The sequence below is a fragment of the Salmo trutta genome, chromosome 25, assembly GCF_901001165.1.
Source record: "Salmo trutta chromosome 25, fSalTru1.1, whole genome shotgun sequence".
Lineage (NCBI taxonomy): Eukaryota > Metazoa > Chordata > Actinopteri > Salmoniformes > Salmonidae > Salmo > Salmo trutta.
In genome coordinates, this window is record NC_042981.1 from 91,835 (window position 1) to 101,867 (window position 10,033).

The 10,033-nt window shown below is 37.5% G+C and overlaps 1 protein-coding gene across 2 annotated transcripts in view; it reads right to left on the bottom strand.

Annotated features, from left to right (window-relative positions):
- The window catches only part of asmt2 (acetylserotonin O-methyltransferase 2), a 58,993-nt gene extending 49,444 nt beyond the window's left edge, over positions 1-9,549 (bottom strand). For both annotated transcript variants that reach the window (XM_029712579.1, XM_029712580.1), the window contains exon 1: positions 9,196-9,549. The gene's annotated coding sequence lies outside the window, so the exon portion shown is untranslated. The remainder of the gene's footprint in view (positions 1-9,195) is intronic.
- Positions 9,550-10,033: the final 484 nt, after the last annotated feature.

Consider the following 10,033-nt stretch of genomic DNA (forward strand, 5'->3'; position numbering starts at 1 on the left):
CACTTGGTCACAGGGGATGGGCCATTACCATTGTGACGTCGGCGCCCATGACTACTCTCCCTTTTCGAAACGTTCTGAAAAACAATGCAACCGTCCCAATGGAATATTATTGAAGCCCTGGTTGAAAAAGCCCCTAAAGATTTATGTTATACAACGTTTGGCATGTTTGAACGAACTTAAAAATATTTTTTTTGCTCATTCCTGACGACAAGTCAGACTCACACGGTACATTTTCACTAGCCTTCGGAGCGCGCTAACACTATTGGGACATAAATTATTAACTTTTTTGAACAAAACTAAATTTGTTATGGACCTGGGATTCCTAGAAGTGCCTTCTGATAAAGATAATCAAAGGTAAGGTATTATTTACAATAGTATTTTTGATGGTTGATCGTTCCAAGTTGGCTCCAACATGTATAGCCTAGACTTTTTTTCTGGGCATACCACGTCGTTTATTGCAAAGTGTGATTTCCCAGTAAAGTTATTTTTAAATCTGGCAAAGCGATGGCATTCAAGACATGTTAATCTATAAGTCTTTGAATGACAATATTACATTTTAACAATGTTTTCGAATAGTAATTTTGTAAATTGTAGCGCTAATAAACCGGAAGCATTTGAGGGAAAAGATTTTCTGAACGTCATGCGCCGATGTAAAATGCTGTTTTTATATATAAATATGAACTTTATCGAACGAAAAATGCATGTATTGTGTAACATGATGTCCTAGGAGTGTCATCTGATGAAGGTTGTCAAAGGTTAGTGCTGCATTTAGCTGTGTTTTGGGTATTTGTGATGCATGCTAGTTGCTTTGAAAATGGCTGTGTGATTATTTCTGGCTGGGTACTCTGCAGACATAATCTAATGTTTTGCTTTTGCTTTAAAGCCTTTTTGAAATCGGACAACTTGGTTCGATTCAGGAGAGGTGTATCTTTAAAACGGTGTAAAATAGTCATATGTTTGAGAAATTGAAGTTATAGCATTTATGAGGTTTTGCATTTAGCGCGACGCGATTCCACTGGCTGTTGATTAGGGTGGGACGCAAGCGTCCCACTGGCCCAGACAGGCTAGCTAATGTTAGCTAGCTAACATTAACGTTAGCTGACAATGATGGAGAAACTTTGACAACAACCATGACCAGTACAGAAATGAAGCTAGCTACAATGTCAAACTACAATTAGCGACTGAGACTAAATAGCTACAATGACCTTTAGTATTTTGAACTTTTTTATATATTTTCTGGCTGGCCTCGACTGTTAACCAACTGACTGACTCTCACAACGACTGTTGGAAAGTCAGGCGCGGAGGCCGGCTCAAGCTGCGAGGATCATGTGTATATGGTTCTCCTAGAAGTAATGGTAGCTCCCTATTAAGGACACTTCAGCAAGCATTCATATTGGCAATTGACAATACATTTACGCTGCTATTTGTCATCTTAAAAATGACAATCACAGATTTGTAAAATAGACAGGAAATAGTAGCCTATTAACTTGGTGATGTGTGATGTCTCATTCTTGAAATAAACTCGGTCTATGTTCAGGTTCAGCATAGTTTTAGCATGCAACCTTGGGTTATTATTTCTTTTTTATCCCAGGTCCCCATCCCCACAGGAGGCCTTTTGACTTTTGGTAGGCTGTCATTGTAAATAAGAATTTGTTCTTAACTGACTTGCCTAGTTAAATAAAGGTTCAATAAAATAAAATAAAACTATGACAACACAGTGCCTTCAGAAAGTATTCACACCACTTCCGGTGGTCTTTTGACAGAGATGCACGTGTAGTTCTGAGTACCGTCTCAAAAGTCCAAAATCCGTAATAAATTCCTGGCAACTGGCCTCTGAACCTTCAAAATGCTTAATAACATGGACCTACATGACCGAGGAAACGCAACTAAGGCACAGGGAAGTCTAAAAGCGTCCCAAACAAAGAAAGACACCGAGCCAACTATGACCAGCGAGGATAGATCCAACTCCGCCATATTGAAGGCTCTGAATCAACAACAAACTTCGATGCAGGCAATGGTCAAACAAGCAGCTAAGGAAGCCCTGGAGGAACTGCTTTCTGGAGAAATTACATCACTTAAATATATGGTGGAAGCCTCCAACACGTCTATCTTAAATCTCTCAAATGACATAGCCAGCCAATCTGTCACATGCAAGTCTCTGCAGCGGCGCTGTGATGAGATGCAGGTTAGCACCAGGGCTAATACAGACGACATAGCCACCTGCCGAGATGCAGTGAAGCAACTGAGGGAGAAAATTACATCGCTTGAAGACAGAGAGAAGAGACTGAACATACGTCTGGTGTACCAGGACGTGTACTCCAAGCATGCGCTGACCAACTGGCAAGTGTCTTCACTGACATTTTCAACCTGTTGCTGATTGAGTCTGTAATACCAACATGTTTCAAGCAGACCACCATAGTCCCTGTGCCCAAGAACACCAAGGTAACCTGCCTAAATGACTACCGACCCGTAGCACTCATGTCCGTAGCCATGAAGTGCTTTGAAAGGCTGGTAATGGGTCACAACACCATTATCCCAGAAACACTAGACCCACTCCAATTTACATACCGCCCCAACAGATCCACAGATGAAGCAATCTCTATTGCACTCAACACTGCCCTTTCCCACCTGGACAAAAGGAACACCTATGTGAGAATGCTATTCATTGACTACAGCTCAGAGTTCAACATCATAGTGCCCTCAAAGCTCATCACTAAGCTAAGGACCCTAGTTAATAAAAATAATATAGTAGGCTAGCCTATAGAAAGCTGATGGGAGCCTCCTCTTTTTAATAGAGACCATCACTCGGTTTTCTCGAGCAATTGCCAAGGTGTAAAAAAGCAAGGTGTAATTAGAAATATTGGCAAGATGAGCTCATGGGCTCTCATGAAGTGTAGACTAGATTTTCAAAACATTTGCATTGATGTCAGAGTGATTATAGAGACAATAGAGTGCTGAGTACCAGGCAGTTAGCTAGTTCGGTAGGCTAATAAGGACCATCAGCAGCATCAGAGCTTGGAGAAGACTAATTACTGTGACTAAACGGTTACGTGAATTTGACTTCCTTCATGACTCGTGACCGCCGATGTGTCGGTAATACGGTCACTTTCTGAAGTCACTGTACACAGTTGGTGATACAATTCATAACTTACCTGGTTTAGATACGCTGTTTTATTATGAGGCCATAGCTACTATCAAAAGTTCCATGTAGGAAAATGTTCGATGTCGCACAAATATGAGGTGTGCAAAAATAAAAAATGTGACATTGAGGCAGATGCTTTTATCTAAAGCGACAGTATGCATGCATTCATTTTAAGTTTGTGGCCCCGGGAATCGAACCCACAATCATGACGTTTTGAGCGCCATGATTTTTTCCATTGACTGTCATGGACGTTATTTATTTTGCTATTTTAATAGGCTATAGACTACATTTATAACATTTGAATAGGCTATAGACTACATTTATAACATTTTAATAGGCTATAGACTACATTTATAACATTTGAATAGGCTATAGACTACATTTATAACATTTGAATAGGCTATAGACTACATTTATAACATTTGAATAGGCTATAGACTACATTTATAACATTTGAATAGGCTATAGACTACATTTATAACATTTGAATAGGCTATAGACTACATTTATAACATTTGAATAGGCTATAGACTACATTTATAACATTTGAATAGGCTATAGACTACATTTATAACATTTTAATAGGCTATAGACTACATTTATAACATTTGAATAGGCTATAGACTACATTTCTAACAGTTGAATAGGCTATATACTAGAGGTTGACCGATTATGGTTTTTCAACGCCGATACCGATTATTGGAGGACCCAAAAAAAGCCGATACCGATTAATCTGCCGTTCTTTAAAAAAAAATGTAATTACATTTTTTTATATATTTGTAATAATGACAATTACAACAATACTGAATGAACACTTTTATTTTAACTGGCTCTTTCAATGGGGAATGTCACATTCTGACCAGTAAAGGGGTTATTTGTTATTGTAGTTTGGTCAGGACGTGGCAGGGGGGTGTTTGTTTTATGTGGTTCGGGGTTTGTTGGGCTATGTTTCTATGTAAGAGGGGTGTTTGTTTAGAGTGTTTCGGGGTTTGTTGGGCTATGTTCTTGTTTGTTTATTTCTATGTTAGTTCTAGTCTTTCTATTTCTATGTTTAGTTAATGGGGTTGACCTTCAATTGGAAGCAGCTGCTCCTCGTTGCTTCTAATTGAAGGTCTTATTTAAGAGGGGTGTTTTTGTAATGGTATTTGTGGGTAGTTGTCTCCTGTTTAGTGTCTGTGCACCTGACAGGACTGTTAGTGTCGTTTGTTTGTTTTTGTATACGTGATTTGTTTGTTTTTCCTTCTTCACATTAAAAAGAAGATGAGTATACACGTTCCCGCTGCGTTTTGGTCTGATCCTTACGACACACGTTACAGGGAAAGAAATTGCTTGTGCCAAGAGAGAGAAAGAATATGACATCATAAAGGGAATAATGGATTATACAAAAAAAAAGTGAACTAACTAATCAGGAATTACTGGAGCTATCATCATTGCAAATGCAGTTAGACTGTATCTACGAGGAAAAGGCTCGGGGAGCGTTTGTAAGATCAAGACGAAAATGGATGGAAGAGGGAGAGAAAAATACAAAATATTTATTTCATTTAGAAAAAAAGGGCAGGCGAAAAGACTTCCATATGTACATAATTGATTAATAATACTCCCAATGAAAATCCAAAAGAAATCTCTCAGCATGTTGCCCAGTTTTATCAGAATCTGTATACATCAGCCCAGCCAACTTCCAAAATGAATCTTTTCTTAGACAATGTAGCAAACATTGCTAAGAAGATAGATAATGATTTCAGGGATTTTTGTGATGATGAGTTATCTGAAATTGAGATAGAAGACTGTATTAAAAGCTTTAAGGACAATAGGTGCCCTGAAAATGATGGTTTAATAAGTGAGTTTTATAAAGCATTCAATGATAAATTGATTCCTTTCATTCTTGCTATGTTTCAAGAATCAATAGAAAAGGGGGAGTTACCAGCTTCCTTAATTAAAGCAAGGTGTAATTAATTTGATTCCCAAACCTAATAAGGATACTCTTTATATAGACAACTGGAGACCCATTAGCCTGTTGAATAATGATGGGAAATTATTTGCCCTTGTATTTGCTAAGAGGTTGAAACAAGGCTTTGCATCATATAATTGATGAAGAATAATCTGGTTTTATGCATGGTCGACACATTAGTAATAACATCAGGTTGATCTTAGATATGATTGACTATAATGACCTCATCCTTGATGATAGTTTTCTTATGTTTGTTGATTTTTATAAAGCTTTTGACACTGTAGAACATGAGTTTATGTTCAAAGCAATACGTTTTTCGGGTTTGCTGACGTTTTTCGAAAGCAGTCCAAACGTTATATAGTGGTTGTTCTAGCTCTGTAAAATTAGCTCGCGGGACATCCCAAAGATTTGATATTGGCCGTGGCATTAGGCAGGGCTGCCCAATTAGTCCATTTTTATTTTTATTGGTTACTCAAATTATGGCTCTTCATATTAAGAAAGGGAATTTAAGGTGTTTCATCACTTGGCAATGAATTTAAACTATGTCAACTGGCTGATGATACCACAATATTTTTAAGAGACAGGAATGAGGTTTCTAAAGCAGTTTCCTGTATTGAAAACTTTTCCTTAGTTTCGGGTTTGAAAATTAATATCAATAAGTCAGTCTTATTTCCACTCAAGGATTGTGTTTTACAGGAAGTATATGGTATCCCAATTAAAGATAAGGTTATTTATCTTGGAATTGTTATATGCAAGAATGAATAACAAAGGAGTGAATTGAACTTGAACCCCATTATTGAGAAAACAAAGAAGAAATTGAACCTTTGGTTGATGAGAGATATTTCGTTATACGGTTGGGTTTTATTATCCAAAGCTGAAGGGTTATCCAGATCGGTTTATGTCTCGTTATCACTTGACTTACCCCCTAAAATTGTAAAGGACTTAGATAAGATTCTTTATAATTTTATTTGGAGGAACATGCCTCACTATCTGCGAAAATATATTCTCACTAATACCCAAGAACAAGGAGGTCTTAAGGTTTTAGATTTCAATACTCTAAATAATACTTTTAAAATAAATTGGATTCTGAAGTATGTTAAGAACCAGAACAGTATTTGGAATGTCTTCCCTAAGTATTTATTTGACTCTGTTGGTGGTTTAGAATTTTTGCTTCGATGTAATTTTGATATTGATAAAATCCCAGTAAAGTTGGCCAAATTCCATAAGCAGGCAATTTTAGCGTGGATGTTAGCGTATAAACACAATTCTTCCCATCACAGATACTTTTTATGGAACAACAAAGATATACGATTTAAAAAGAAGTCTCTTTTTTTTCGTAACTGGTTTGAGAATAAAATGATTTTGGTTGGTCAGTTACTGAATAAGGATGGATATCTACTCTCATATGGGGAATTTCTTGATAAGTTTAAAATTCAAATAACCCTGAAAGAATATGCAGTTGTTTTTGATGTGATTCCAAGGGAGGTTGTATCTCTTTTAAATTCCTCTGTGGTTGATGTAATTAACATAGATTTACATGAAAATATATTCATTGGCAATAGTAACATCAAAGATAAATGTAGTAATAAACAGATTAGGAATATTGTTTGTGATACTACATTTCCCTCAGCAAGATTATTTTGGTCAAATATCTATGGTGATATACAATGGGGGAAAGCATGGAAAATTGCTAACAAATATTGTATCAGTAACAAAGTAAAGGAAGTTTCATTTAAAATGTTACATAGAATTTATCCTGTGAAACATGTTTTGGAAAGATTCAAGCTGAATATTGAATATAACTGTGATTTCTGTAGAATGGAGAAGGAGACCATTTTGCATGTGTTTTTTACCTGTATTTATAGCAGAATATTTTGGATTGACTACATATGTTACAAAACAATAGGACCTGTTGTACTATTTAATGGTTTTGATATGATTTATTTCAGAAATTCTGACATAGATAAAGATGTAGTATATTTAATTCAACTGTTAATAATACTAGGTACATTTCATATTCACAAATGCAAATGGTCTAATTCAAAATCTAACTTTTTTCACTTTATAAATGAGTTTAAACAATATGGCACCACTTTAACTAAAATGAAAAACAAAAAGGCAATTCAAACTTAATTAATGAATATGATTTGTTTGTTTAGGATTCCTGGCAATGTAAATAGTTTGTTTGTATATGACTATTCCTCTTTTTTTGTTGATATTTGTTAAAATAAAATAAACAAGAGCAAGCCTGCTTCGCTCCTATAGCATTTCCTGGGATTTCACCAGAAGAGAATAGCGGAGAGGCATTGCATAGCCTATTACGCACAGGAACAGCTTGAAGAGGTAGGCTGTAGAAATATGTAGCCGAAGTAAAAAGATAAATAAAAGCTAGATATTAGACAGTACATTAGCTAAATATTAGGGCTATACATATCTGTTAAAATACAGTAAAAAAAGTTTCCAGGTTATGAAATGACAGATATATATGTTCCTCCAGGCTGCGACTGTCCTAACTGTTTCATTAAAAATAAATGTGCCAACTCTGGTCTTGGCACGTGCGCTCTACCCAACAGCTCGCAGACACAATGCGGGTCGGCCAGTCTACATGATGAGATTATTATATATTATTTATTGGTCAAACGGCAGTCAAGCATCGATCCTCGTGTCACCAGAATCAGACCCTCAATATTTATTGGAAAGGAGCATCTAGATCACCAGGCTCTTTCACCAGCCTGTGAAGTTCATCATAAAGGATTTCATCTGTAGCCCAATAAACTGCGTGGTTTCCGGAGTTGTAGTGGGAGGACCACACACCATATCATCGCGTGACTCCAAGTGTACGTCGATATGATGGTTATTATATCAATATTTGCGTATAAAGACGTTTCCACTGCCATTTCCGCATAACACATTTAACCGACACCAAAAAATCCCACCATGTCGAACGAACAAATTCTGTCGGCATTTATCAAATTACACCGAAACTTCCTGTTTCCATCACAGCTGTCGCGATTAAAACTGTGGATGGAAACGTGGTTACTAACACTGAGATGTTTTTATTAGGAATCTTTATTTAATCAGGGGATCCCAATTGAGACCAGGGTCTCATTTTCAATGGTACCCTGAGACCGTAAAGTAAGATATATATATATATATATATTTTACAGAAACAAGTTACAATAACAGGTACAATACAACATCACTAACATCACAGCCATCATAAACAAGTTATTACATCAATCAACATAATTGCACACCTCGGTGAACTCATTTATCATCGGGGTTTTAAAATGCCTCATTAGGGTCCTTCTCAATCTACTAGCAAAATGGACTGAATTTTTGCTCGCAAATGACCTCACAAATTTGCAGGTGAAATTATTATTTTTTTTTACAAATTTTTATTCTTCCATCACCTGCCGAATAAAAACCTCATATGCCATACTTGTGAAAGAGTTAATCGGGCCAGATATGCTGAAGTGGACTCGGACGGTACCATTAGCTGGAACCCAGAGTAATATGATTCTGCCGGACTCGGGAAGAACTCAGCCGGTATGAAGGTCCCCGAGTCTCAAACGGAATAGGCCCGAGCCCGCCATGTTGACTGGGAAATAACCTGTCTTATGTAACCATACCAAACATAACATATACTAATTTGAATGTCCCGGATTTTCATGAATTATGTTACATCTAGCCTTTAGACCTGGCTGGTTGTGGTTGTGAAGGGTTAGGGTGGAGGTAGCTATATGCAGAGCTGTGCAATTCAAAGGAACTCCGTTGCATAACCCATTCTTTTCCCTGCAAAATGTGTGGGTTTCCCTGCAAAATGTGTGGGCTTAACAAGAGGATAAATGTTTAGTCGGCTACATTCAGTCCACTAGCTGTCTGTTTGAATCTCTCGCTCCAGAAAGCATCCTCACCATGAGATCTGCTCTAATATTGACCAGGGAGACAGACACATCACTGGCACTTGATGACATAATATAGTGGTAAAAACAATGTTCCGAAACGTGCAGCAGCTTAGTCCTACCTGTCTTATATACAATATGCGGTGTGAGTCTATAACATGGGGTTATTATCGTGTTGATGACATCAAAACCTGACTCACCCAATAGTTCGATGCTGTCACCTATTGACGACCGTCTGATGTGCACTGCAGGTCGGAGAGACAGATTCCGTTAGAATGGTTTAGTGCTGGATGTTTGGAAGCTTTCGGAGCAACTGGGATAAAGATCCAAAATGATCCGTGTGGTAGACCCGCTAGTTCACTGCGGTTCTCTTCTACAAGTCACTGCAAAGATTCAGATATAACAAAAAGTCTTATTTTTATATCTGGATGTTTAAAATACATCCAGATATAAAAATTATATCTGGATTTATTTATATCTGGATGTTTAAAATACATCAACACAACATGAACAGTGTAATTCTACTCTGCGCCTGTCCTGCCCGGGCGCTACTGAGCATGTCCGTCTAATCCAATGACCATGGCTCAGTCAAAGATAAGTATAACTAACCCAAGATAGTGAAAGTGTCGTTTTACAGTGGGAGTAAATGAAGTTTCATCTAGTTCCATCCTCTCCCATTACCCGCGACTGGACTTCCTCTCCCTAAAATATTTGGTGGTGAGAAAACGTTTCAGTTTTGTAGCCCGTGTGAAGTGTCTGGGTTACCGCTTCTGTCTGTGACCCGGTTTCCCGATAGTGATGGAATTTAGACTTATTTATTTTATTTAACTCTTATTTTACCAGGAAAATTGACTGAGAACACATTTTAATTCACAGCAACCACATGGGGAATAGTTACAAGGGAGAGGGGGGGAGATGAATGAGCCAATTGGATGCTGGGGATGATAAGATGGCCATGATGGTATGAGGGCCAGGACACCGGGGTTTACACCCCTACTCTTACAATAAGTGTATCTTCTCTACACCGGCAGAAGATGT